Source organism: Acomys minous (genome assembly GCF_964271855.1).
Source record: "Acomys minous genome assembly, chromosome: 16".
Classification (NCBI taxonomy): domain Eukaryota; kingdom Metazoa; phylum Chordata; class Mammalia; order Rodentia; family Muridae; genus Acomys; species Acomys minous.
Window position 1 is genome coordinate 73310957 of NC_140498.1, and position 22676 is coordinate 73333632.

Sequence of the window (22676 nt, forward strand, 5' to 3'; positions counted from 1 at the left end):
CAATTCTCTTGCTTCCGCCTCCAAGTGATGCTGTTACAGGCATGAGCCACTATGTCCGGTTCTTTTAAATTTTTTTATTGTTTATGTTTTTAATTGTGTACCTTGGTGAATCCAGGTACCTGCAGAGGCTTCAGATGCCCCTGGAGCTGGAATTACAGGTAGCTGTGGCCTGGACTAGGAACTGGATACTCTGGAAAAGCAGCAGGCACTCTTAACAACTGAGCCATCTCTCTAGCCACTTACTTTTTAAGACAGAGCCTCCCTCCTTCCCTCTTTTTTTTGTTTTTGTTTTTGTTTTTTTGAGACAGGGTTTCACTGTGTAGCCTTAGCTGTCCTAGACTCGCTTTGTAGACCCGGCTGGCCTCAAACTCACAGCAATCTGCCTGCCCCTGCCTCCCAAGTGCTGGGATTAAAGGCGTGCACCATCACAGCTGGCTCAAAGCCTCCCTCTTTAGTCCAGGCTGGCCTGGACCTCTAGCAAACCCTCCTGTTTCAGCCTCTCAAGAGCTGGGATTATAGGCCTGGGCTACCACACGCAGCCAGCCCTGCCCACTTGACTCTTCAAACCATTTTCTAAGCTGTCTCTCTAATTTCAGGTGCTTTCCAAAACACATGGGTCTGAAATCCCACAAAAAGTTAACATATCTGTAAGCAGACAGAGACCCACAGACACTTCTCCAAGGCTGGGAAAGCCTCTCCAAAGACCAGGGAAAGTCAGATCCCAAGTACAAATATAAGAAATGCTTTATTATAAAATCTGATTTAAAGTGGGGGGGAGGTCAAGATGACCTGATTTTGATTCCTGGGAACACATAATAGAAAAAAAGAACAGGTTCCTGCGTGTTGTCCTCTGACTTCCACATCTGTGTACTCCACACCATGAGCACATAGATAGTACACACACAACAAAAAAGAATGGAACAGCAAGGCAGAGGCAGGCGGATCCCTGTGAATTCAAGGCCAGCCTGGTCTACAAAGAGAGTCCAGGACAGCCAAGGCTACACAGAGAAACCCTGTCTCAAAAAACAAAACAACAACAAAAAAAGAATCGAACAGCAGGCAGAGGCAGGTGGATCTCTGAGTTCAAGGCCAGCCTGGTCTACAAAGTGAGTCCAGGACAGCCAGGGCTGTTACACAGAGAGACCCTTTCTCAAACCCCCCTCCCCAAAAAAGAATGGAACAGCTTTTTAAGTAAGGGCTATGAAATTATAGTGGCACAGCACTGCCTTGCATGCACACAGCCCTGGTTTTCAACCCTAGCACCAGACCAAACAATGAAACCACAAAATTAAAATTTGGTGCTGAGGGGGCTGGATGGAGGTTCAGAGCACTGGCTACTCTCTCAAGAGGACCCAGGTTCAGTTCTCAGCACACGCATGGCCACTCACAACCATCTGTAACTCCAGTTCCAGGGGATCCAATGTCCTTTGCTGGCTTCCATGGGCACTAGGCATGAACACAGTATAATACATACATGCAAGCAAACACCCATACACTAAATAATTGTTTTAAATTGGTGCTGAGGACAGAACCCAGACACCCAGATGCTAAGCATGCTAACTGCCAGTGAACCACACTTTTCCTCAGCTCCTAATTTTTCACATTTTCTAAAGTAGGAAAGTATTAGTTTCTTCCCTTAAAATAAATATAACCAGGCATGGTGGCACACGTCTTTAATCCCAGCACTAGGGAGGCAGAGGCAGGTGGATCACTGTAAGTTCAAGGCCAACCTGGTCTACAAAGTGAGTCCAGGACAGCCAGGGCTACAGAGAAATCCTGTCTCTAAATAAAACAAAATAAATACAAGGAGCTAGAGAGGTGGCTCAGTGTCTAAGAGCACTGCCTGCTCTTCCAGAGGACCTAGGTTCAATTCTCAGGACCTACATGGAAGCCCACAACTGTCTGTAGCTCTAGTTCCCACAGAGCTGACACCTTCACATAGACATGAATGTGGGCAGAACACCAATGACCATAAAATAAAAGTAAAATTATTTATAAATATGAAATATAGGGTCAGGCATGGTGACCCATACGTTTAATCCCAGCACTCAGGAGGCAGAGGCAGGTGAATCACTTGAGTTCGAGGCCAGCCTGGCCTATACAAAGCAAGACCAGGACAGCCAAGGTTAATACAGAGAGACTCTGTCTCAAAAAACAAAACAACAACAACAAAAGAAATATAAATATATATAAAATAAGAATAAGTAACCTGAGGCTGAAGAAATGGCTAGCTGGGTGAGACCTTTGCTCTGCCACCCTGAGGACCTGAATCTGAATCCCCAGCACTCATATAAAATAAACCATGCATAGCTGTCAGTAACCCTAGCACTGGAGGTAGCGGACACAGGGTATGGAGAGGTCCTGGGAGCCAGCCAGCTGACCAGCCTAGCTGAAGACACAAGCTCCCAGTTCAGTCAATGACCCTGCCTCAAAGCAATAAATAAGATACCAAGCAACAGAGGAAGGCAGCTGAAGTCCTACTCTAGCCTCCTCATGAACACACAGTCACAAACATGCAACGCAACACACACAGATTTTAAGGGGAAAATTTTTACTACTACTACTACTACTACTACTACTACTACTACTACTACTACTACTACTACTACTATTTTGGGGTTTTTGTTTTGTTTTGTTTTTTTAAGATAGGGTTTCTCTGTGTAATAGCTCTGGCTGTTCTGGAACTCTCTTTGTAGACCAGGCTGGCCTCAAACTCACTGAGATCCGCCTGCCTCTGATTTTAAGAAAATTTAGCCAGGCAGTGGTGGTAGCGCATGCCTCTAATCCCAGCACTCAGGAGGCAGAGGCACGCAGATCTATAACGCTGAGGCCAACCTGGTCTACACAGTGAGTTCCAGAACAGTCAGTGCTAACACAAGAAACCCAGTTTTGAAAAACAAAAACAAGACAAAACAAAAAAGGAAAAAAAAGATTTTTTAAACCTCTTTAACATGCCAAACCCTGCTAGAGGTACAGCTCAGTGACAGAACACTTACCTAAAATGTCAAACACATTTAAAAGGTCAAACTCACCACCAAACCAAGCCAGTGCCACCCTCTGTTGTTCAAAAGCATTACTGTGCACAGCTGTTCCTACCCCAGTGGGGTTTCATTAGCAGGAGGTGGGGGATGGGAGGGGTGGGAAGGGGGTTGACCAGCTAACTCATCAGAGCAACTCCCTCTCAACACACACACCCCATCCCTGAACTCCTAGAAAAACAAACCACTCAGCTACCACCCAGGGATTACAAGCCTGGAACTGCAAACACGCAATCTTCCTTCTGTTTTACTGTTTTGAGCGGCCGGGGTCAGGCCCCTTGACCTGACCCATGTACAACTTGCTATGAAGCAGGGGATGACTTTGAAGCCCTAATCTTCCTGCTTCCGCCCCCAGGGACTGGAATGGCAGGTGTGCTCAAGAGTTGAGAGCTTACCTTAGTGGTAGAGCATTTGCCTACCATACACAGGGCCCTGCGTTCTATAATTAGCACAGAACAAACGAGAGCAAAGCAAAGCAAAGCAAAAAAAAAAAAAAAGAAAAAGAAAGAAAGAAAAAGAAAGAAAGAAAAGAAAAGAAAAAGAAAAAAGAAACAAAACAAAACAAAAAGAAACAGCAATGAGATGCTTAAAACCACATGGGGCCCAACTAAGAAAGCAGGATCTTTGTGTGAGTTAGAGGCCAGCCTGAGATGTGTGAGGCCCTGAAGGTGCCCTAAGGTACCATGGCTCCCACAACTGCCCAGAATAAGGAGAAATAGCAAACCTCCTGCCAACACCAAAAGCAAATATTTCAGTCTGTTCCAGTTACAAATCTGCTGCCATGAGGCAAAAACAATATGTTAACTAACAGGAGTGACTGCATTCCAGTCAAACCATAGAACAGCTGAAGTAGCTCAGTGGTAGAGCCCCTGCCTAGAATCCCCCAGTGAGGGGATGGGGTGTGGCTCAGTGGTAGAGCCCCTGCCTAGAATCCCCCAGTGAGGGGCTGAGGTGTGGCTCAGCGGTAGAGCACCTGCCTAGAATTCCCCAGTGAGGGGCTGGGGTGAGGCTCAGTGGTAGAGCACCTGCCTAGAATCCCCCAGTGAGGGGCTGGGGGGTGGCTCAGTGGTAGAGCACCTGCCTAGAATCCCCCAGTGAGGGGCTGGGGTGAGGCTCAGTGGTAGAGCACCTGCCTAGAATCCCCCAGTGAGGGGCTGGGGTGAGGCTCAGTGGTAGAGCACCTGCCTAGAATCCCCCAGTGAGGGGCTGGGGGGTGGCTCAGTGGTAGAGCACCTGCCTAGAATTCCCCAGTGAGGGGCTGGGGTGAGGCTCAGTGGTAGAGCACCTGTCTAGAATCCCCCAGTGAGGGGCTGGGGTGTGGCTCAGTGGTAGAGCACCTGCCTAGAATCCCCCAGTGAGGGGCTGGGGGGTGGCTCAGTGGTAGAGCACCTGCCTAGAATCCCCCAGTGAGGGGCTGGGGTGAGGCTCAGTGGTAGAGCACCTGCCTAGAATCCCCCAGTGAGGGGCTGGGGTGAGGCTCAGTGGTAGAGCACCTGCCTAGAATCCCCCAGTGAGGGGCTGGGGGGTGGCTCAGTGGTAGAGCACCTGCCTAGAATTCCCCAGTGAGGGGCTGGGGTGAGGCTCAGTGGTAGAGCACCTGTCTAGAATCCCCCAGTGAGGGGCTGGGGTGTGGCTCAGTGGTAGAGCACCTGCCTAGAATCCCCCAGTGAGGGGCTGGGGTGTGGTTCAGTGGTAGAGCATTTACCTAGAATCATCCAATCAGAGGTTGGAAACATGACCCAATACTACTGTGCTGGCCTAGAATCCCCAGTGAGAGCTGGGGGTGTGGATCAGGTAGCAGAACACTCACTTATAATCCCCCAGTGAGGGTCCAGGGATGGGGTAGAATGACTGCTTGGAATCCTCAGGTGAGGGGCTGTGGGCAGGACACAGTGATAGAGGACCTGCCCAGCACGCACAAGGTACTGGGTTCAATCCTCACTGCCTACAACAAGCTGTCTATGAACAAACAGGTGTGGAGCAAGGCGTTGGTGGTGCACGGCTATAAGTTATCCCAGCACCTGGAAGGCCGAGGTAGGCTGCAAGTTAAAGGCTAGCATGGGCTACGGAGAAAGGCTGTCTCCAACTCCCCGTCATAAAAGTAGAAGTATAAACTACAAACTTGAAGAAAGGCTAAAAATCAACAATGAGAACGCATCTCAAAAAAAATTTTTTTTTAATTTGACAAGCAGACCATGCATGAAGAGCAATGTGTGTGCTTTAATTGAGTGCCAGTTTTCACCTGATAAACAATTACCTAAGAGAATGCTCAACCATCTTTGAACTCCAAGTACAGTGCAAGCCCAGTATCTGTGGGCTGAGGGACTTTTCTCTGTAGCCCAGGGCCTCATTCCTTACTGGCCTCTTAATTCTCCTCAAAATGTCTGAAGCTCAGCTGCTAAGTGCTTGCTGTACTAGCATTAGGACCTGAGTTCATGTTAGAAAAAGTCAAGCACAGTGGACCATAATTCCAGCACTGGAAAGGCAAAGACAGGAGGACCCCTGGAGCTCCCTGGCCAGGATCAGGGAGCTCCAAAGGAGAGATCCCATCTGGAAAAAATGACAATGGTTAAGGAAGACAGTCATGGGGGCTAGTGATGGCACAGAGGTTAAGAGCACTGGCTGCTCTTCCAGAGGTCCTGAGTTCAATTCCCAGCAACCACGTGGTGGCTCACAACCATCTATAATGAGATCTGATAGCCTCTTCTGGCCTACAGGTGTACATGCAGATAGAGCACTTATATACATAAACAAATCTTTTTTTAAAAAGACAAACAAATAAAAACAGCCAGGCATAGTGGCGGATGCCTTTAATCCCAGCATCTGGGAGGCAGAGGCAGGTAGATTGCTGTGAGTTCACGGCCAGCCTGGTCTACACAGTGAGTCCAGGATAGCCAAGGCTACACAGAGAAACCCTGTCTTGAAAGAAAAAAAAAAAGACAGTCATTATCAACCTCCAACCTCTAAACACATGTGAATGCATAGTCATGTATACATGTGCATACATGCATGTGTGCATGCACAAACATGCAGTGCACAGACACAGACACACACAGTCTGAAAGCACTCCGGCTTTCCTTCCAATGCTCCTTTGCCAATAGATTTCCCAGGTTCTACTCTGCTTCAGGCCATGAGAAAAACTAGAGATTCTTGCTTCCTCTCAACCTCTGCCCCACCCTAAGCCCCACACTGCCTCGACCCTACATGACCATCAGCTCCTGCTGCCAGCACCTGTTGCAGCCCTTCTGCCTCCCGTGTTCATTAGCACGTGCTCCCAGCAGGCCTCACCAACTCATCTCGCCTAGTCTTACCACAAACACAGGTGCAACATTAGCCCCTTCAAGTGTCTGCTCTGATCTTGTCCCTCCTCCCATCCCCAGAATCTGCAGAATGGAGTTCGCCTTCTACTGGGCAACACTCACAGCCATCATAATATGGGGGCACACAGATGTAATTCCAGCACTCTGGAGGCAGAGCAGCAGTGTCAATCAAAGTCTGATATGCTATGTAGCCTAAACTACAGGCCATTCTAGGCAGGACTCTGCCATAAACAACCAAAAAACAATCTGATTGAAGACCTCTGTGCTCTGCTCCACCCCAAAGACTATCGGCACCAGACCTGTACTTTCTCTGTGCATGGGTGTGGATGTAGGGGTGTGTGACCATGTGTGTGGAAACCAGGGGTTCATACTGGGTGTCTTCTGAAAACACTGTCCACCTCCTCGCTATCTCGTTAAAGACTGATTTCATGTCTGTGTGTGAGTACCCATGGAGGCCACAAAATGGTCCCCAGGAGGCAGAGTTAAAGGCTTTTGATGGCCTGATGGGGTGCTGGGAACTCAACACCAGTCCTGAGAGAGCAGCAAGTGCTTTTTCTTCACCACAGAGCCATCTCTCCAGCCCGGACCTCCTTATTGCTTAAGACCGATCTCTCACTGACAGTGGAAAAGCTGCCTGGGATTACAAACACAGACTGGTCCACCCATTTTGTTTTGTTTTGTTTTGTTTTTCGAGACAGTGTTTCTCTGTGTAGCCTTGGCTGTCCTGGACTCACTTTGTAGACCAGGCTGGCCTCAAACTCACAGCGATCCACCTGCTTCTGCCTCCTAAGTACTGGGATTAGAGGCATGAGCCACCACGCCCGGCCAGTCCACCCACTTTTTTTACGTGGGTTCTGGAGACCCAAGCTCACATTCTCGAGTTCACTCCTCAACCTTCCCCTGTATTTCCAGTTGTGATTTTATTTATTTGGTGCTGGGGATGGAACTCAGAGCCTTGAGCATGCTAGGCTGAACCACGCCCCAACCCCTCACTGGCAGACTGCAGGCAACTGCTCTACCAGTTACATCTGAGAACCAAGGCTCAATTTAAGCACCACGCTTTGATGTGCCTAGCAGAGAGAAAACATGTTCTTAATTCCATCTATCCTTCATGGAATTCTGCTAAAATCCTTCTAGTCCCCAGAGCCTTGGTGCCCATTTGTGGTGTTAACTTATAAGATATATATATATATTTTTTTTTTTCAGACAAAGTCTCCTGTACCATGAACCCATCAGGTACCTGAGGATGATTTTGAACTTTCTACTCCTCCAGCTTCCGCCTCCTCCATGCTAGGACGACAGGCCTGTGGCACCACCATGCCTATGTGCCTATGCAACGCTGAGGATGGAACCTAGGGCTTTGAGCGAGGCAGGTAAACACTCTACCAACTAAGCCACATGCCCAGCCCCTAAAGCAATGTATTTGGCTCATCCCTGTAATGGCTGGAGGGGCCATTCAAACATGGCACCAGCCCTATTGAGTAGGGAAGCAGAAAGAGAAACAGAGGTAAAGAAGTGGCCAAGCATATGGGGGCAACTTTGTCTTCTCTTAACCCAGCATCTGAAGAATTAATTCACTTCTGGGAAACAGGACCCACTGCTCAAGATCACCATTCATCTGCTCATAAGTAAAGATCCCTGAAGCCAACTAGCTCTTTAAAAAATAGATAGCCCAGGCGTGGTAGAGCACATCTTTGATCCCAGCACTTGGGGAGTCCGGGACCACCAAGGTTATACAGAAAAACCCTGTTCCAAAAATAACAAATAAAAAACTGATAGATAGATAGGAAATCTATGGCATGTGTGCCGTATGTTTATGCCATATACGAAGAATGACATCAGAAGCCAGAGAGGGCACTGGATCCCCTGGAGCTGGAGTTACAGATGGTTGTGCACTACCTGACATGGGTGCTAGCAACTGAATTAGGGTCATCTACAAGACCAGCAAGTGCTCTTTTTTTTTTTTTTAAGATTTATTTATTTATTAGCTATACAGTGTTCTGCCTACATGTATATCTACACATCAGAAGAGAGCATTAGATCACATTATAGATGGTTGTGAGCCACCACGTGGTTGCTGGGAATTGAACTCAAGTCCTCTGGAAGAGCAGGCAGTGCTCTTAACCTCTGAGCCATCTCTCCAGCCCCAGGAAGTGCTCTTAACAGTTGAACCACCTCTGGGCCCCTAGAGTGCGCCCTTTAAAGGCTGCATCTCTACACTGCAGACCAGGCTTCTGGTGTGTGCACATCTTTGGGTGCCAACCCATTAGAGGTCAGCAAGGCCCTCAGAACCCACTATGCATATACTCTGCCTTCTACCCACACTCCCAGCCTCTCCACTCCACAGCTAGATTTACAGCAGCCGGCCCAGCCCTGGCCTGCCCTAGCTGCTTCATGACTATGCAAATGCTGACACCCTCCCCACTTTCTCCTTAGTCTTATTACACTAAGGCTCACCTTGGCCACCACTTCCAGAAGCCTTCCTGATCCTGTTCGCCCACCTCCTCCTGGAGGAAGGGGACTCATCTTGTGACTTGGCTTTCTCTACACCCATCACAACACTTTGTCACTTTTACTGCTGCGTCTGTCTTTCCACCCAAGAAGTTGCCAGAAGACAGAGATCTTGTCTGGCACCCAGCAAAGGTTTGTGTAAACAAAGAAATGAATTCTGGCTCAAATGCAGTAATAGTGGCTCCTTTCTCTAGCCTATAAAGCAGAGTTTTGCTGGTTGTTTTTTTTTGGGGGGGAGGGCTTTTCTTTTTTCTTTTTGGTTTTTTCAAGACAGGGTTTCTTTGTGTAGTCTTGGTTGTCCTGGACTCACTTTGTAGACCAGGTTGGCCTCGAATTCACAGCAATTTGCCTGCCTCTGCCTCCTGAGCGCTGGGATTAAAGGCATGTGCCGCCCAGCTCTTTTTTCTTTTAGTTTTGAGATATTATCACTCTATGTAGCCAGGCGGTGGTGATGTACACCTTTAATCCCAGCACTCGGGAGGCAGAGGCAGGCAGATCGCTGTGAGTTCAAGGCCAGCCTGGTCTACAAAGTGAGTCCTGGACAGTCAAGGCTGCACAGAAAGACCCTGTTTCGAAAAAAAAAAAATCACTCTATGTAGTCCAGGCTGGGTTAGAATTCACTACATACCCCAGGATGGCCGCATGATCCTCTTGCCTCAGTTTCCTAAAAATTGGGATCACAACTTATAACACTTTGCCAAAATGAACTGGCTACATAGCCCAGGCTGACCTGAAACTTTCAGTTCTGTGAAGCCTCCCAAGTGTGGAGTGACAGGCATGCATCACCTTGCTAGACATGTTTTCCCTTTAATTTATTATTAATGTGTGAGGCTGGCCTTGTGTCTGAAATGGAGACGTGCAGAAGTCAGAGAACAGCTTTCAGAGATCCAGTCTCTCCTTCCACCACGGGATCCAGGCATAGGGCTCAAGTAGTTAGTTGGTGCCGCAAGGGGTAAAGTGTTATTTCTTAACAAAATAAAAGGGGGTGGGGGTAGGGAGGGGCTAGATGGCTCGGCAGGTAAAGGCACTGACTGCCAATCCTCATCACCCGACTTAGAGCTCCAAAACTCACATGGTGGGCAGAAGTGACTTCTGCCAACTGTCCTCTCACTTCTATACCTGCATCATGGCGCACGCACAACAAATAAATGTTTCGTTTTGTTTTAAACATAATAATAAAAAAGAAAATAAATGTTTTGAAGTGCTGGGGATCAAACCCAGGTCTTGTATGCTAGCTGGGCACTTTACCAAAGCCGCTGCCCAGCCCATAACGCATGTTCTATGGTGGGACGTAGCCTCTAAGACCATTTAGACAGAAGCAGGGTTGGCAAGGAGCCAGCTGAATTTCTTTGCAACAGCTGGCAATCAGCAATCACCTCCCAGATGTGTGTATGTGCAAAAACATGTGCATGTGTGCACAGATGCATAGGTGCTCTTGGAGGCCAGAGGACAGGCTGGATTGCAGTTCCTTAGGCACCACCGACCTTGTTCACTCACCAAATAGACAAGGCTGGCTGACTGACTGACTAGCAAACCCCAGGGCCTTGCCTGTCTCTTCCCCAGCACTAGAATTACAGGTACATACCACCGTGCCAGGCTTGCTTTTTTTTTTTTTTTTTAAACATTGGCTTTGGAGAACAAATCCGGATACTCCCACTTGCCAGACAAGCACTGTAATGGACTGAGCCATCTTCCTTTAGTGCCCACACCAGCCTTCTCTTTTGGAAAACCAGAGATTTCAAAAAGCAGCAAGGTAAATTTCCCCATGGCTCTCACCTCCTCTCACTGAAGGGCTGGCACCAAACAGTCCCTTCTTGATGGAGTACACCAGATCCTCAGGAGCAATAACTTGTCTGAGTTCCCATCTTGATATGAATAGCAAACAACAAGACCCCGGGAAATCTGAGGGCTTGCTGACTCAGCCACGCCAATTCCGTGGTACCTTTGCCAAAAAGATGATTAAGTCTTCAATGAAGAAACGGCGAGAGGAAAAAAAAAAAAACCACGGGCGCACAGATGTTGGATCCCGTGTGCTGTGACTGGCGGCTGGAAATTACCAGACTTATTTTCCAACAGCCTGGGCAGAGAGCAGAAGGTATGACGGTCTTTCTCAGCCCACTCAACTAAACCCTTTCCCAGAAAAGCCTGTAATGAGGACTTCAGAAAGCAGTCCACAGGGCAGTCCACACGCAGGAATTGGCACACCAGACAGGATAAAAATTTAATCAAGGTCACACAGTAAATAAACAAAGAGGCTAAGATACCTGAGTAGCTGAAGTCTTCCCTGATTTTTTGACGACTGGGAGGCCTACTTTATAGAACATTTACTTTTTTGAGCAGGGTCCACAGTATAGGTTAGGGGTGGCCTGGAACTCCTAATTCTCATGTCTCTGACGCCCATGTGCTGAGATTACAGGTGTAAGTCACCACACCTAGCTAACACCTTTTTTTATGGGAGGAGGGTTGTTAATAGAGTCTGACTATGGTTGATGGCGCACGCCTTTAATCCCAGCACTTGGGAGGCAGAGGCAGGGGGATCTCTGTAAGTTCGAGGCCAGCCTGGTCTACAAAGCGAGGCCAAGACAGCCAAGGCTAACCCAGAGAGACCCTGTCTCAGAAAAACAAACAAACAAAAACAGAGAAGAAGAAGAGGAGGAGGAGAAGGAGGAGGAGGAAGAAGAAGAAGAGAAGAAGAAAATAATAGAGAAGAAGAAAATAATAGAGAAGAAGAAGAAGAAGAAGAAGAAGAAGAAGAAGAAGAAGAAGAAGAAGAAGAAGAAGAAGAAGAAGAAAATAATAGAGAGAGATAGAGTCTGGCTATTTAGCAAGCTTTGAACCCGCTACCGTTAGTCTCCTAAATGCGGGGACTGCAGGCGTACACCACATCACTGGGCTCTCCGTAACTTAAAAGGGCTAGGGGTGGCGTGTAGAAACAGAGTTCCTTAAAGGTCTTGCCTCTGTACACGTTCGTATTTATGCCACTGTGGAGGCAAAGCTGACACGGGCAACGCCACCGAAGCTGTCTGAGGGACAGGATGAAAAGCGGAGCTTCAAAACAGAGACTCCTCAAAGTGCCTCAGGGACCCAGTTTGACAGAGAGCGAGAAAGGAAAGGCAACCGCCTCCAAAGTCCAACTCCCAGCCTGCGGTGGAGCACTATCGCCTGGATGTGACGTCCCCACCCCAAGACTGAAACTGTCCCCTCAGGGAACTAAGGTGGCTAATAGCCTCACTGGTCTTACAGGTCTTATGGGACTCAAACTCCCAGAGATGCGACCCCAGACTCTGCAAAAATAAAGCTCTCACCACACCCAGCTCTGTCTCTAACGCTCAGAGCGTCCCAACTGCGACTTCCCGCTTCCAGGACCCCAGTGTCCCAGTGCCGGGTGCTCCCAACGCCCCCAGGACTCACCCATCCCGCCGGCACGGCCCTCCCTCCCTCACACGACCGCCCCCTTCCGGTCCCAGCTTGCCTCAATAGCCCCCCTCTCCTCAACCCACACACCCACCTTCGGGACCCCAGCCTGGGCGCCAGCAGGTGGCCCGCCCGTCCCGCTCACCGAGTCTGAGGGAAGCAGAAGGAACAGGTTGAGAGGACCGCCGACCACCGGGTTCAGCTACGGCTCGGCCTGAGGAGAACCCTCGTCTGTAGCTCCGACTCCGAGCGGGAGGCAGCCGGAGTGAAACTCGGCGTCGCAGCCTCCCAGCGCCGCGCTGCGCATGCCCCTCTCGTGCGGTGCCTTCTGGGAAATGTAGTTCTGGCAAGCCGGAGTGGGCTGAACCAAAAGCGCACCAGCAAATGTACATGTACCCAGCCTTCGGCTTACTTACTCCTTCAGTAATTGCTGATGCTTTTGTTGTTTTGTTTTGTTTTGTTTTTTAGTAATTTTTATATTCATTTGTATTATTATTATGTGTGTATATTCTTGGGGTGGATGTACTTACAGAGATTAAAGGACAACTTTAGAAGTCCGTTCTCCCCTTTCACATTCACGTGGGTTCCATGAATTGAATTTAAGTTGTCAGACTTAACAGCAAGCGCTTTTACCCTCTGATCTATCTCAGCTACCCCCTCCCCTTGCCCCCATGTTTATTTTTGTGGTATTAGGGGTCAAATTCAATGCAAACACATTAGGCAAGTGTTCTACTACTAACGAATTCCCAGATGTAAAATTTACTTGGGAGGGGGGGGACAATCTCATGTAACTCAAGAGAGGCTTTGAATTTGCTATATAGCCAAGGCTGGCTTTGAATTCCTGAACCTCCTGTCGCTGCTTCCTAATTGCGGAGCTTACAAGCAGAGTTTTAAGAAACATAGATTTTTAATTTTAAAAATAAGAAAATAGCCGGGCAAGATGGTGGCAGTGCTTGACTTTAATCCCAGCATCGGGAGGCAGAGGCAGGCAGATCTCTGTGAATTCGAGGCCACCCAGGTCTACAAAATGAGTCTAGAGCAGCCAGGACCACAAGAGAAACTCTGTCTCCAAAAAAAAAAAAAAATCAAAAAATAATAAAGAAAGAAAGGAAAGAAAGGAAAAGAAAAGAAAGAAAATGATCTATTTTTAAAAGTTTAAGCCTTGGCTTTGGGAGGCATGGCTCAGTAGTAGGGCACTATCTGGTAGGCAGGAGACCCTAGGTTTGCAAAAGAAATCCTTAAAACTGCACTTCATCATAACAGAGCCTATTCTATGTCCCAGAACTAGCTCCCAACTCAGCCAGAAGCAAGAAAAGATGAATACAGCCAGAGAAGTGGAGGAGGCCTGGCCTCAGCATTGTCCTCGCTGAGGGCCTGGAGCGATTACTGTTTTGCTTGGAAAGGCAGAATTGTGTTGCTTCCTGCCTCTGCTAATTGGTCTCCATCTGACACTCTAGAGGGACAGTCTGATAAGACACAGCTGCTTTGCTCATTATTTCTGATGAATGGATGGCACCTGGCATCTCCTCGTGGCAATGGTAACCACCCAGGCCCCACCAGTAACCTATATAGCCAGAAAGATCTTAATAACTTCACAGCCCCAAGGAAAACAGGCCTGTCCCCAAAAGCACTATAGAAATCCCTCCTAATGGAGGGGTTTTTTGTTTTGTTTTGTTGAGAGAGAGTGTCACATAACCTAGCCTGGCCTTTAAACATGGCCTAATCCTCCTGCCTCTACCTTCTGAGCACTGGGATTGCAGGTGTGTTCCACTGTTCCCAGCTTTATGCAGTTGGGGAAGGGGGGGGCATGGACTGCGGAGAGGGGTGTGTTGCAGGTGGAAACCAGAGCTTCCAGCGTGCTGTGCGGGTGCTCTGCTAACTCAGCCCTATCCCCGCCCTTCAAGCATTGAGCAGACTCCTCCTGTCTGCTAATTTCTGCCTTGCAACGGACAAGGGCTCATATTTTTTTATAATTTTTATTTCTTTGTGCAGGGACGGATTGTGCCACAGCATACATGTAGAGGACAGAGAATGTGTCCTTCAGCTCTCTCCTTCCACCATGTGAGTCCTGGGATCGAACTCAAGGCATGGGACTTGGTGACAAGCATCTTTACATGCTCATTGAGCCATTTTGATGTATTCGTAAGGTTTTTTTTGTTTGTTTGTTTTTCGAGACACGGTTTCTCTTGTAGTCTTGGCTCTCTTAGACTTGCTCTGTAGACCAGGCTGGCCTCGAACTCAGAGATTCCCCTGGCTCTGCCTCCCCCAAGTGCTGGGATTAAAGGCGTGCACCACCAAGCCCGGCCAATTTTCAGTTCTTTAATGACTCTCTTTCTTCTGCAACTTCCCCCTTTCCCTCTGGCTGCTCTTTGAAGCACACAGGCAAAGTTTTCAATGCATCCTTGACATTTCTACAGGATGTGCTTGAGGCCTTTGGGACAAGGTCAAATGAAGGGAACGGACATAAACACTAGAGAAAAAGGAGGTTCCGGTAACATATATGAAGACAACCTTCAGTTGCCACAAATACCCTTCCTTGGCCCTTTCTGGGGGGTCAGGGAGAGCCCAGACTCACTTCAAACTCCTGTGTGGCTGAGGGTGGCCTTGAACCCCTGGCCCTCCTGACTGTACCTCTTGAGTGTTACTGTTATGTATAGCCATGCACCACTAGGCCTGGCTTTGTGGTTCTGCACCAACTTGCATGACTCTGATTGAAACTCTTCGGGTCCTCCAGCACCTTTCCCCACCGAGCCTCCATGCCAGCCCAGGGTTACACATCATTTGATCTCTAAGTAATCACAGCCTAATCGCCGCCCTGACATCTTTGATGTCTCTCTTGGGAAAGCATCGCCTGGCCCTAAGTGAGCATAATTTCTACCTTTCTCATCAGTTAAGGCAGATCAGGCTATAGGAGCAAACACTCCACCCTCTCCCGTGTCTCCCTAACGCTCCTTTTGTTTTCTCGGGGTTTGTTTTTTGTTTGTTTTTTCCAAGGGTTTTCTTTTTGTAGTCTTGGCTGTCCTGGACTCGCTTTGTAGACTCACAGCGATCCACCTGCCTCTGCCTCCTGAAGTGCTGGGATTAAAGGCGTGTGCCACCACGCCCGGCTTGTTTTGTTGGTTTTTAAGACAGGGTTTCTCTGTGTAGCCTTGGCTGTCCTGATCTCTCTTTGTAGACCAGGCTAGCCTCGAAGTCAGAGATCCGCCTGCCTCAGCCTTCCGAGTGCTGGGATTAAAAGCGTGTGCCACCACGCCTGGCTAAATAAATCTTTAAAAAGGAAAATTGGGCTGGAGAGATGGTTCAGTGGTTAAGAGCACTGCCTGCTCTTCCAAAGGACCCGGGTTCAATTCCCAGCACCCACATGGCCAAGCTAATGCTCTATTTCTCAATCCTGCCTCAGTATCCATGGTGGAGCCTGCTTCTCCCCGGATAGGAGAGCCTTTCAGCTGAAGGTAAGACGGACGGCACTGCCTGCAAGTCAAGTCTTAGTTGCACTTCCTCTGTACCCTAGACTCAGCTGCTTCCTCCTTGTTAGGAGGAAATGAAAGAACAGTTGAATGGAAGATTACTACAACATTCAGAAACTTGAGGACAAAGAACAGATGTTGTTTCATTAAAGAAATGGTCCCCAGCATGTCCTTGGAGTCACACAGAACAGTGCCTATTGGGGGGCTGGAGAGAGGGCTCAGCAGTTAAGAGCACATCCTGTTTGCTCTTCCAGAGGACCCAAGTTTGGCTCCCAGAACCCACATGGGGCGGTTCACAACTATCTGCAACTCCCGCTTCAGGAGAGGCAATGCCCAGTTCCGGCCTCAGCCGGTTGCTCTTGCAGAGGCCCTGGGTTTGCTCTCCAACACCCACTCGGTGGCTCATGACCATCTGGGACTTTACTCGTAGGTGATCCAATGCCCTCTTCTGGCACGGCATACACACAGCACACAAATATACAAGGCAGACAAAATCTCCATACGCACAAAATTGTAATTTTATTTTGGTTTTGGTGTTTTTTGGGGGTTTTGTTTTTGGTTTGGTTTGGTGTTTTGTTTTTTGTTTGTTTCTCAAGACAGGGTTTCTCTGTGTAGCACTGGCTGTCCTAGAACTCTTTTTGTAGACCAAGCTAGCCTCAAACTCAGAGATCTGCCTGCCTCTGCCTCCAGAGTGCTGGGATTAAAGGTATGGGCCACCATGCCTGGCTACTCAATCCATTTTTTGTTTGCTTGTTTGAGACAGGGTTTCTCTTGTAGTCCTGGCTGTCCTAGACTTGATTTGTAGACCAGGCTGGCCTCGAACTCACAGGGATCTACCTGCCTTTACCTCCCGAGTGCTAGGTACTCAATCTATTTTTATATGAGGGACACATATGTAGAGGTACTTTACAGCAAGTGCCATTATCCACTGAGCCATCTCACCAGCCTCCAAAAATACAGGGGTTTTTTTATTTGTTTATTTGGCTGGTTACTTTCGTTTTATCAAGACAGTTTCTCTGCACAGTTCTGGCTTCCCTAGAACTCACTCTGTAGACCAGGCTAACCTAGAACTCAGAGATTCAACTGCCTCTGCTTCCTGGGTGCTGGGATTAAAGGTGTGTGCCACCACCATTGCCCAGCCTCAAAAATACATAGTTTTTGTTTTTTTTTTTTTAAAAACAGTGCATACTAAACACATGCCAGACATGACACATGAAAATTAGTCATCTCTGATAAGAGGTTAATAGCACTGGCTGTGGCTGGGCAGCAGAGGTGACACATGCCTTTAATCCCAGCACTCAAGAGGCAGAGGCAGGTGGATCGCTGTGAGTTCAAGGCCAGCCTGATCTACAAAGTGAGTCCAGGACAGGCTAACACAGCGAGACCTTGTCTTGAGAAACAAAACAAAGAGCACTCGCTGCTCTTTCAAAAGTCCCGAGTTCAATTCCCAGAAACCACATGATGGCTCACAACTATCTATAATGAGATCTGGTGCCCTCTTCTGGCATGCAGACGTACATACAGCAGAACACAGTATACATAATAAATAAATCTTTTTTTTTTTTTTTGGTTTTACGAGACAGAGTTTCTCTGTGTAGCCTTGACTTGACTGTCCTGGACTCGCTTTGTAGACCAGGCTGGCCTCGAACTCACAGTGATCCACCTGCCTCTGCCTCCCAAGTGCTGGGATTAAAGGCGTGTGCCACCATGCCTGGCTAAATAAATCTTTAAAAAGGAAAATTGGGCTGGAGAGATGGCTCAGTGGTTAAGAGCACTGCCTGCTCTTCCAAAGGACCCGGGTTCAATTCCCAGCACCCACATGGCAGCTCACAACTATCTGTATGTAACTCCAAGATCTGACACCCTCACACCAATAAAAAATAAATAAAAAGGAAAATTGCCAGGCGGTGGTGGCGCACCCCTTTAATCCCAGCACTTGGGAGGCAGAGACAGGCGGATCACTGTGAGTTTGAGGCCAGCCTGGTCTACAAAGCAAGTCCAGGACAGCCAAGGCTACACAGAGAAACCCTGTCTCAAAAACAAAAACAAAAACAAAGACAATAAAAAAGAAAATTAGCCATCTCTTAGACCCGAAAAGAAAGCATGCATGCATTTACATGGAGGAAGCTGGGGATAATTTGAGGCAGAGATGATTAGTGGGAATAAGGTAGGTGAGACGGCAAATGAACCCCCTGACCATCCCCAGAGTTCTTCGCCACAGTTCTGCTGTATCAGCACGCTGTAGCCGCACACACTTGTTATCCCAGTACGGCAAAGAGATGGATAGTGCCCCGCGTGGTGGCGCACGCCTTTAATCTCAGCACTCAGGAGGCAGAGGCAGGTGGATCACTGAGTTTGAGGCCAGCCTGGTCTACAAAATGAGTCCAGGACAGCCACGACTACACAGAGAGACCCTGTCTTGAAAAAAAAACCAAAAAACAAACAAAAAAAAAAACAGAAAACAAACAAAAATTGTAAAGCCAGGTGCAGTGGCGCATACCTTTAATCCCAGCATTCAGAGACAGGAGGGCAGAGGCAGGTGGATCACTATGAGTTTGAGGCTAGCCTAGTTTACAAAAGGAGTCCAGGACAGCCAAGGCTACACAGGGAAACCCTGTCCCGAAACAAACAAACAAACAAACAAACAAAAACTCAGGCTGGATATTCGGGGATGTGCAGATACCTCAGTGTGTAGTGAGGTTGCCTAACATGCATAACGGCCTGGAGTCCATTCCTCACACTGCATAACTAGATTTGGTGGTAGATACCTGTAATCCCAGCACGCAGGAGGTATAGGCAGGAAGGCCCAGAGTCATCCTCAGCTACATAGCAAGTTCAAGGTCAGCCCCAACAGTAAGATGCCCAACCTCAAAAACAAAAATTCCAAACTGCAACTCTCACTAAATCCTACACTTACCCTCATGTGTACACACACACATACACACACACACACACGTACACACACACACACACGTACACACACGTACACACACACTCACACACAGACACATCACACAGACACACCACACACACACACACACACACACATTCTATTCTATCATAAATTTCCAGCTCCTAATTTTATCTCTGAATTTTTTGGTTTTGAGACAGGGTTTCTCTGTGTAGCCTTGGCTCTCATGGACTCACTTTGTAGACCAGGTTGGCCTCGAACTCACAGCGATCTGCCTGCCTCTGCCTCCCCCAGAGTAGTGAGTGCTGGGATTACAGGTGTGCGCCACCATGCCTGGCCAATCTCTGAATTGTTTAATGGAGGCAAAAAAGAGGTCCTGGAAACAAGCGCCAGTCTACTCTTTTACTCACCAATCCTTTGTTTTGTTTTTTAACTGTGTGTCTGTGCCTGTGCTCCAAGGTCGGACAACTTGCAAGAATCGCTCTCTCTCCCTATAAGGGTGTTGGCTTAGCTGGGAAAGGTACTTGTTGGCAAACCTATCTCCCCAGCCTGGCCTAATCTGGCTTTGGGACTTCACCCAGACTTTGTCACCAGTCACACTTCTCGACAACACTTGCACATCAACAACTCCTCCTCAGCAGACCAAGAATCAATCTCGCTCTAAATACACTGTGGACACCTAGAGGCATGTGGTGACAGATTCATACTCCTAGCACTTGGGAGATGGAGGGGGGGCGGGGTAGGGGGAAGGGACTCAGGAGGTTAAGCTTGTTTCATGAGATCCAGTCACAGGAGATCTGGAGAAATCAGCCTTGCGCACACCAGGCAAGCGCTCTGCTCCAGCCTAAGCCACGCCACGCCACTGGAGCACCTGCCCTCAGTGGGACCTGCTTCCAGCCAGTGTATGACGGCATCTTCCAGATCCTGTAGGTCTACACCTAACTGGCCAGCAGGCAAATGTTCACTTGATCAATCAAGGCCCCGAGTATCACATAAGTCGCTCGTAAGGCTGAGCTGCGGCTGAGCCCGATGATAACCGCCTGGAGTCTTAGCACTTGGGAGACATAAGCAAAAGGGAGTACGGGGAACACAACGTTGTCCTCAGTTATGCCAAGCCCAAGCTGGCCCTGTGCGATGATACAATCTCAAATCAAACAAAAAAAAAGGAAAGGGAACTGGGAATGTAGCTTAGTGGTGGAGTGCTTGCTCAGCATGTGCAGAGCCCCGGAGTCACTCCACAGTCTCACAGAAATTAAAGGCTGTGTGCTTGGGCAGGGTAGGGTGGGGGCAGGGGTGGGGGTGTGTGCATGCCTGTAATCCCAGCGCTAGGGAGGTGGAGGCAGGCAGATCTGAGTTCAAGTTCAGCCTGTTGGTCTACAGAGAGTTCTAGAAAAGCCCAAGTTGGCTGGGTGGTGGTGGTGCATGCCTTTAACCCCAGCACTTGAGAGGCAGAGGCAAGCGACTGCTATGAGTTCGAAGGCAGCCTGGTCTACAAAGTGAGTCCAGGACAGTCAAGGCTACACAGAGAGATCCTGTCTCAAAAAACAAAAAACAACAAAAGGACAGCCAAAGTTAGCGAAACTTTGTCTCAAAAATATGTAAGTAAGGGGCTGGAGAGATGGCTCAGAGGTTAAGAGCACTGGCTGTTCTTCCAAAGGTCCTGAGTTCAATTCCTAGCAACCACATGGTGGCTCACAACCATCTATAATGAGATCTGGTGCCTTCTTCTGGCATGTAGGTACACATGGGGGCAGAGTACTATATAAATAAATAAATAAAATCTTTTTTAAAAAATATGTAAGTAAAAGGCTAGGTGGGCTGGAGCAATGGCTCAGTGGTTAAGAGCACTGGCTGCTCTTTCAAAGAACCTGGGTTCTATTTCCAACACCCAAATGAAAGCTCACAATTGTAACTCCAGACCCAGGGGATCAGACACTCTCACATAAACATGATTGCAGGTAAACCCACCACCAATACACAGGAAATAAAAGTTAAAAAAAAAAAAAAAGGTTAAGTGAGGTGGTAGTCAGCCCCTCAAAAGGAAAACAACTCTTTCCAGTGGAGATGGGAAATAAAAACAAGAGATGCCAGGGCTGAATAGATGGTTTAGTGCTTAAGAGCACAGATTGCTCTTCAAGAGGTCTTGAGTTCAAGTCCCAGAAACCACATGGGTGGCTCACAACCATCTATGATGAGATCTGGTGCCCTCTTCTGGCTGGCAGGTGTATATGCAGGCAGAACACTGAAATAAGTCTATTTCTCTCTCCCCTTCTCTGAGACAGGACCTCTGTGTAGCCTTGGCTGTCCTGGACTCGCTTTGTAGACCAGGCTGGCCTCGAACTCACAGCGATCCGCCTGCCTCTGCAACCTGAGTGATAAATTTTTTTTTAATAGCCAAAAAAGCTGGGTGGTGGTGGCACATGCCTTTAATCCCAGCACCTGGGAGGCAGAGGCAGGAGGATCTCTGTAAGTTTGAGGCCAGCCTGGTCTACAAAGTCCAGGACAGCCAAGGCTATACAGAGAAACCCTTTCTTGAAAAACCAAAATAATAATAAAATAAAAATTAAAAAAACTCAAGACAGCCGGGCGTGGTGGCGCACGCCTTTAATCCCAGCACTCGGGAGGCAGAGGCTGGTGGATCGCTGTGAGTTCGAGGCCAGCCTGGTCTACAAAGCGAGTCCAGGACAGCCAAGGCTACACAGAGAAACCCTGTCTCAAAAAACAAAACAAAAAAAACCAAAAAAAAAAAAACTCAAGACATGCTGAGGTAGCTCGTCCTGTCACGAGACTAAAGGAAATCCCAGACACCCTTTCTGAGGCTTTCAACTATCAAAGGGACCTCTTCTCAGAACCCACAACCATATACCCCTCAAAAATCTACTCCACAACCCAGAGCTAAAATGATTTTGACAACCTAATTGGGAAAATATTTTTGTCTGCTTTGAGCTTATTATCTATAGGGCTTTTAATATTTTAATTCATGTGTATGTGTATCTGTGTATGGGCCACAAGGGCACAGGTGGCCATGGAGGCCAGCGGAGAGCCTCAAACCTCCTGGAGCTGGAGGTAACAAGTGGCTCCCAGCATAGATTGCGAACCACTTGACGTGGGTGCCGAGATCGGAAGTCAGGTCTTCTGGAAGAACAGCGTGTGCTCCTAACCACTCAACAATCTCTGCAGTGCCTATAGATTTATGTGTGCCAGTGTTGTGCTTCCACAGAAGGGTGTATGTTCTGTGCATTTTTGGTGCCCGTGGAGGTCAAAGAGTATATCAGAACCCCTAAACTGGAGTGACAGATGCTTGCGAGAGCCACTGTGTGGGTGCTGGGGGCTGAGCCCCTAGTCTTCTGTAAGATCATCACGCACTCTTCATCGCTGAGCCACCTCTCTCCGTAACCCCATGTTTGTTTTTGAAACAGGGTCATGCATAGCCTAGGAGGACCTCCAATCTGCTACAAAACCAAGGATGATCTTGGACTCCTGCATCCTCCTGTCTCCGCCTCCCAAGTGCTGAGATGAGAGGCCTGAGCCCCCACCCCTGGCTTTAGGCCGGTAACTTCGCTGACCTGAAGTGTAGCAGGAAGTCCCCCTTACCATCCTTACCCCCCTTGGGGTCAGATCCATGGAACCATCGCTAGAAGATTTCCAGATACCCAATTTCCTTTGGTCTCGTGACAGGAAGAGCTACGTCAGTCTGGGCCCACCTGGCTCTTTGAACAGCTCCCATCTCTGTATTTTTTTTTTCCCAGAGCTGAGGACCGAACCCAGGGCCTTGCGCTTGCTAGGCAAGTGCTCTACCACTGAGCTAAATCCCCAACCCCTCCCCTCTCTGTATTGATCGCCCAACCATGGAGTCACGTCGCACGGCTAACTCTCAGATGGACATGTTGCCCCCCAGGAAGTACAAGTCTACGGTGAGTTTACAAACTCTCACCCCCCTCTAGATGGCTGCTCACAGGAGGTCCAGGCGTTCTGTGTTGTGCTATTAGCACATATGTGACATGTGACAGTCCAG

The 22676-nt window shown here is 48.3% G+C and overlaps 1 protein-coding gene across 7 annotated transcripts in view; it reads right to left on the reverse strand.

Annotated features, from left to right (window-relative positions):
- DTX2 (deltex E3 ubiquitin ligase 2) overlaps positions 1-12584 on the reverse strand; it is a 42761-nt gene extending 30177 nt beyond the window's left edge. For 4 of the 7 annotated variants that reach the window (XM_084764635.1, XM_084764634.1, XM_084764633.1 and 1 more), the window contains exons 1-2: positions 12429-12584; positions 10646-10811 (exon numbers count right to left, since the gene is read on the reverse strand). The gene's annotated coding sequence lies outside the window, so the exon portion shown is untranslated. Of the gene's footprint in view, positions 1-10645; positions 10812-12377 lie in introns of all 7 variants that reach the window. The other 3 variants (XM_084764629.1, XM_084764631.1, XM_084764630.1) reach the window with 3 other exon arrangements.
- Positions 12585-22676: the final 10092 nt, after the last annotated feature.